This window comes from Lissotriton helveticus, chromosome 7, assembly GCF_964261635.1.
Source record: "Lissotriton helveticus chromosome 7, aLisHel1.1, whole genome shotgun sequence".
Lineage (NCBI taxonomy): Eukaryota > Metazoa > Chordata > Amphibia > Caudata > Salamandridae > Lissotriton > Lissotriton helveticus.
This window is the reverse complement of record NC_136068.1, coordinates 1036952741-1036958883: the sequence shown is the minus strand read 5'-3', so window position 1 is coordinate 1036958883 and position 6143 is coordinate 1036952741.

The following is a 6143-nucleotide window of genomic DNA, read 5'->3' as shown; positions in this document are numbered from 1 at the left end:
AACCCCCCCCATGAATTTAGGTTAGCTCAGCCCCCCCCCCTCCTTGTGCATGTTTTTGTGGGTCTTTGGAGGACTCCTTAGGTTTTTGACCTTCATTTTCCTGGGTTTTCCCCTGGGGAGGGACCTGTCCTCCTTTCTTCTGGTCGCCCCCCTGGTGCTGAAAGGAAACCCGGGTTCTCACCCAGTCATCAGCTGATTCCCCCAGCTCACTGGGGTCTGTCAGCTTAGAGTCCACTAAATACTGGCGTAACTTCTCTTTCTGCACAGTGAGTCAAAATGTGTTCTTTCAAAAGCAAATTATACAATCCCTCATATGTGTCAACTTTGTTACCAACAATCCAGCCTTCCAGTGCCATTACTGAAACGTCCACAAAGTCTACCCAAGACTTTGAACTCAATTTCTGCCTGCCTCTAAACTTCACCCTGTACTGTTCTGGAGTCAGACCAATTCTCTTGACTAAGCATGCCTTGATCTGCTGGTATGATTCTGCATCCTCTCCCTTCAGGGTCAGGAGCCTATCCCTCCCAGCTACTGGAATCAACTCCCATAGGAGTGCACCCCAATACCTAGAGTGGACCCTACTCATTTTAAGATCCCTCTCAAAAGCTGCTAGCCACTTGTCAATGTCATCCCCCTCAGTGTACTTGGGTACTATGCCCTTGGGAAGTTTAGGTTCAAATCTACCACCCCTGGACATCTCAACATCTTCTTCACTTTCGCTGCCACCATTCCTTTTCTCCTTCACCCTCTCCCATTTTCTCTCAGCCAATTCAAATTTCTCCTTTTCCAAGGCAATCAACTCTAATTGAGCCTGAAGCTGTCTCTCTGCATAGGACAGTGGCGGTACCTGAGTAAGGGACCCTTCCCCACTCCCACTACCACCTTGATTCACCTAGCTAACACTAGTCACAATGGGAAAGGTCTCATCCTCACCCCTCTCTTGGGTGAGGTTGGGGGGAAACATCTTCCCACCCCCTTGGGTTCTCCTCTGCTGCCCTGGCCCAGGCCTTTAGGGACTCAAGCAACCCTGCCTTCCTCATCTTCCTGACAGCACGCAGTCCCCTAAGCCTACACTGTTCCCTAGGATCAGCCATCTTAAACTGGGGCAGTTTAGCCAGGTCCAGCTCCATGGTTCCCTAGTTTTTGGGTCACAAAAATCTAGGCACAATAGACATAGGACCATTTGGAAAAATCAAAACAATAGATTAAAAACAGTTTAGTCAAAATTCCAAAAATCAAACTCAAAAGTTTTGTTTTAAGGCAATTTAGAGGATTTTTATAATCTTAAATTATTCACTGACAGGTGTACTTTTTAAACACAAGTCCTCATCCACACCGCTGAACACCAAATGTTGGAAAGTGGGTTATTGGTAGGTGCAAATGTAGGTCTGCCACTGGCCATAAGGCCACTAACACATAATAGGACTCAGCATAGGTCTTAGAAAATTATTCCTATGCTCAACCCTTGGTAACGTGGTTGCGAGCAGACAAGCTTAACTTCAATGACAGGTATGTAAAGCATTTCAAAACACAATTTCAGTAAATAATTAAGACACAACGCAAAATAAAAATCCAACACCCATTTATAAAAATAGGTAATATTTGTATCTTATAAATAACACCAAAACAGAAAAAATCCACTGTAGGGAACCAGAGATATGAATTTTTAAAGATTATTCACTTTCTAGTGCTTAGAAACCAACAGTGCCCCTTTTAGTCATTTTGTTTTCTCTGTCAGGGACACATCTTTATAAATTGTTCTGAAGAATTTTCTCACCACGGCGGTGGGCCGCCTTCTTCAGCAAGCAGAGTCCAGTTAGAACACTGTCCTGGAGTTCTGCTTGCGGGTCCCAAAGTATCCAACACACAATCCAAGATTCTGGAATCTCCAAGAGGGTCCTTGAAAGTGTGAAACTTCAATTCCGCAATCCACTTGAACAAAACCCTTACAAATCCACTGGTACTCCAGGATTTGAATTCTTTGTGGGGCTGTCCAGATGAGCTCTGTTAACCTGTGGCTTGCAGGGAGTCCACTGAGTCCATTCGCAGCAAGGTAATCCACAGGGCTGCAGTTTCACTTGGTGCAGTCTTCAGAGGTCAGGCCTTAGAGTTCCTTGCACAGCAAAATCTTTTCAGCAGGGCACTTCTTGCTTCATTCAGTTTCAAGCAGCAGATCTGGAGGGCTCTACCCCTCTCAGATACATATTCAAAATTCTCTGGGTCAAGCACCAGGTTACTACTGACCAATGAGAGCAGGGCAACTCCTCTTAGTTATGACCACATCCTGTAAAGTGTGGCATTAGTTTGTCCCAGAGTGCATCATTCTTCCAAATCCATAATGGCTGATTTTCCAGCAAGGAGGTAAGAGCTGGCTAAACACACCCCCTGGGATGGTTTATTTCAGAGGCTCTCCCCCTACCATCTGCATATACCTTCCTTAAGCCTAGCCCTGACTCTGGGTCAAGAGTGTGAGATTGAAACTGAAACCCAGGCCTCCCCTCTCCCTTTGAAGAGGATGGTGTACGGCTCCACCCCCTGGCCTGGCATTCCTATAGACCAGCAAACTGCCTTCCCAGCAGTGGGGTTCTTTATCACCTCTTCAAAGCAGCCTGGCTAATCCACTTAACTCTGACCAATCAGGGCAGACCACTGAAAGGCTGAATTTGGTCTTACAAATAAGAAAGTCTTATAACTTCTTGTATGTACACTTAAGGAGAAATTAAACAATATCATATTGTTGGATTTACTACTACAATTCTGGGAAGTCTTTGAATTGTCTGGCTAGTCCTCTCCTATCAATATTTATTGATCAATAACTTCCTTCCATGTCAACCTATGGACCATGGGGTTTGCAATGGGGAAAATGACTTGGGCCACTTTTCTAGCAACAGGGCTTATAAAACCATATTTTATAAGTATTTCCCTAATTTCTACAGGACCCCCACCCCCTGTGCAACTAGGGGAGACGACAAAAATCAAAATAGGGAGTGAAGAGGTAGTGCTTAAAAAGCACTGGGTGGATGCACCCTCCTTCAGTCAATGGTATATTCAAACAACAAGATCCACCTCTAACAGGTTTTCCTGTGAGCCAAGATATGACAGGCATACACAGTATTTGTTAAAATACCCCTCACACACCAAAAGGTCCCTTGGTGTCATGCTTCATCATCGGGGTCTTCCCGCCCCGCTGCGGGACGCGGCGTGCTACGACTAGCGACTACGCTGGAGCACTCAGATATTGTAAGTGCTATGTGAGGTGTATTGTTGTGAGTGTAAGTAGGGTCAAAAAGTGATAGGAAAAGTGAGGTTAAAAAAATACCTGGCCTTTTGAAAACAAAAAAAGTTCTTTATTACTCATAGGCTGGTATTGTTAAAAATTGGTGTGGCCGAGAAAAACACAGCTTGTCAATGAGCTAGTTCTCCTGATGGTGTCAGCATGTTTCGAGGCTGCCTGCCTCTTCGTCAGGACGGTGTCAGATCCCTCTCTCACTCACTAATGTTGCCATCAATGTGTGTTATGTGTATATACAGGTGAAACGGATATTCTAATACCTATGTGGTATGCAATTAATTTACAGTTTATAGAGCCTTAACAGTATTAGTGATTCGTGGGCTGAAATAAGTTGGAGACAATGCCCCATGAACCGATCAGGAATGAGGGGTAAATGAAACTTCCATTCAACCTCGAGTTCTCCTCGCATCCTCCCTCGTTCGCGGCTTCCTAATACTGTTAGGGCTCTATAAACTGTAAATTAATTGCATACCACATAGGTATTAGAATATCCGTTTCACCTGTGTATATGTATATATATATTCACTGAAAAAACCATAGGTTTCAGGTCATATATAGTTAGGAATTAGCATTTAAAAAACCATTGAAATTGCTCCTATATAGTTAGTTGTACTAACTATATTTCGCGCACCGCAATCCACTGCTGATGATGTCACATATTACATCATTCATGACATGGTCAGTGACTTCACTGATGACATCACTGATGACATCTCAATTGACATCACTGATCACATTATTCATGTGATAATACGATGCACTTCTTCACACTCTAATATAACCTTTGATACACCCAGTGTTAAACACAGACTACCATTCTTGAAACCATTGACACACCAATACCAGTTACTACATACGCACACACTGATTGCTAGGTCTATACACACATCCAATCATTTAACCATATAATCACTCATACATACAGTCACTCATCAATACAACACTATCATCTGCACTCAAACACCTATACAGACACTCACGCTCTGCCACTCATCCATGGAGTTACTCACACATCTAGTCAGTCATGCAAAGAATCAATCACACTTTCATTTCCTTAACTATACAGTTATACACACAACACCTTACTTATTCAAACATATACTAACACATACTTACTTTGTTATACAATTACTGATACAAGTACACAATGATCCATACAGCCACTCGCACAATCAGTGGCTCTTATGTATAGTCATTTATATATGCCAGCTACCCACACACACACTCAGTCTCCCATACAAATACTTGGGCAAACAATCAATAACACATATAGCCACTCATATAGCTACTGATCAACACATGGAGTTGCTTACACAACAACAGACATACTGATGCACACATTCAGACAGTTTAGTCACTAACCCATGCATTCAGTACGACACATTTAATCACCCACTCATACATTCAGTCATGTACCTACTAAATCTTTCATCCAGACACTTATACATCCACTCATTCTTCAATATGTAAAACATATTTAAACTTTACAGAAACACACAGTCACTGGATGATGCCATCAGTGATGTCATCAGTGATGTCATCAGTGATGTCATTTGAGATGTCATCAGTGATGTCATCAGTGATGTCACTTGACCATGTCATGAATGATGTAATATGTGACATCATCAGCAGTGGATTGCGGGTGCGCGAAATATAGTTAGTACAAGTAACTATATAGGAGCAATTTCAATGGTTTTTTAAATGTTAATTCCTAACTATATATGACCTGAAACCTATGGTTTTTTCAGTGAATTTGAAAGGTTTTTTTAATGCTAATTCCTAACTATATAAGGACTGAAACCTATGGTTTTTTCAGTGAATTTCAAAGGTTTTTTAAATGCTAATTCCTAACTATGTAAGGCCTAAAACCTATGGTTTTTTCAGTGAATTTGCAAGGTTTTTTAAATGCTAATAGCTAACTATATAAGGCCTGAAACCTATGGATTTTTCAGTGAATTTGCAAGGTTTTTTAAATGCTAATTCCTAACTAAATAAGGCCTGAAACCTATGTTTTTTTCAGTGAATTTGCAAGGTTTTTAAAATGCTAATTCTATTAGCGGATAACGTTTAAATATGTTAATATCCTTGTGGGACCACCTGAGCAGCCCTAGGGATCCGATTTTTGGACCGGAGCAAGATGCTCTCTGATTGTGCCGTATTTCATGCCTTCTGCCCCCCTGATTGTGCCGTATTTCTTGCTTCTGCCCCCCTGATTGTGCCATATTTCTTTGCTTCCGCCCCCTGATTGTGCCATATTTCTTGCCTTCTGCACCCTGATTGTGCCGTATTTCTTGCCTTCTGCTCCCTGATTGTGTCGTATTTGTTGCCTTCTGCCCACTAATTGTGCCGTTTTGTCTTGCCTTCTGCCCCCTGATTGTGCCGTTTGTCGGGCATTCTGTCCCCTGATTGTGCCGTTTTTCGAGCCCCTGCCCCCTGATTGTATTATCTTTGCCAGTGTTTGTTCGCTGCTGGTATTGCCTTTGCCTATGTTTCTTTGCTGCCGTTATTGTCTTTGCCAGTGTTTGTTTGCTGCCGGTATTGTCTTTGCCAGTGCTTGTTTGCTGCTGGTATTATCTTTGCCAGAGCTGTGTGGGCTGTGTGGGCTGTGAGAGCTGTGTGAGCTGTGAGAGCTGTGTGGGCTGTGAGAGCTGTGTGGGCTGTCAGAGCTGTGTGGGCTGTGAGAGTGTGAGCAGTGTGGGCTGTGAGAGCTGTGTGGGCTGTGAGAGCTGTGTGGGCTGTGAGAGCTGTGAGAGCTGTGTGGGCTGTGAGAGCTGTGTGGGCTATGGGAGCTGTGTGGGCTGTGAGGGCTGTGAGGGCTGTTTGGGCTGTGAGGGCAGGGAGGGCTGTGAG